At 45.7% G+C, this 403-nt stretch overlaps 1 protein-coding gene across 1 annotated transcript in view; it reads right to left on the bottom strand.

The window, feature by feature from the left end:
* LOC119590464 overlaps nt 1-403 on the bottom strand; it is a gene marked incomplete in the record, with an annotated part of 14,502 nt that overhangs the window by 13,537 nt on the left and 562 nt on the right.

Below are 403 nucleotides of genomic sequence, written 5' to 3'. Positions count from 1 at the left end.
AAAACAGAGAATAGAGAGATAAACAAAGAGTAACTGAGGAGAAAAGAGCATACAGAGAGGATAGAGATAACCGCGATGGAAGAAGATGCAACCGAGGGGGAACACAGCCACGGGACGACACCAGGCACGCTGCAGGGACAGCAGAGCGGAAGAGAGACGATTGGACGAGAGAGAGAGCTCGAGCGAAAGAGCAGAGCGAAGCAATAGAGAGGACGAGGAATTGAAGAGGGACGTGAGAGGTTGAGAGAGGTCAGAGAAAGGACATGAACGCAAGAGATATAGAGATAAGAGTAGAATATAGTATAAAAGGGATAATAAAATAAGATAGAGAAAGAGGAATAGGAAGAGAGAGAGAGAGATGGAAAAGAAACACACAACAGACACAGAGAAGAGCACGAGAAGA

This window comes from Penaeus monodon, chromosome 27 (genome assembly GCF_015228065.2).
Source record: "Penaeus monodon isolate SGIC_2016 chromosome 27, NSTDA_Pmon_1, whole genome shotgun sequence".
Taxonomy (NCBI): Eukaryota; Metazoa; Arthropoda; class Malacostraca; order Decapoda; family Penaeidae; genus Penaeus; species Penaeus monodon.
The sequence above is the reverse complement of the archived record's forward strand: the minus strand, read 5'-3'. Positions and strand labels throughout refer to the sequence as shown.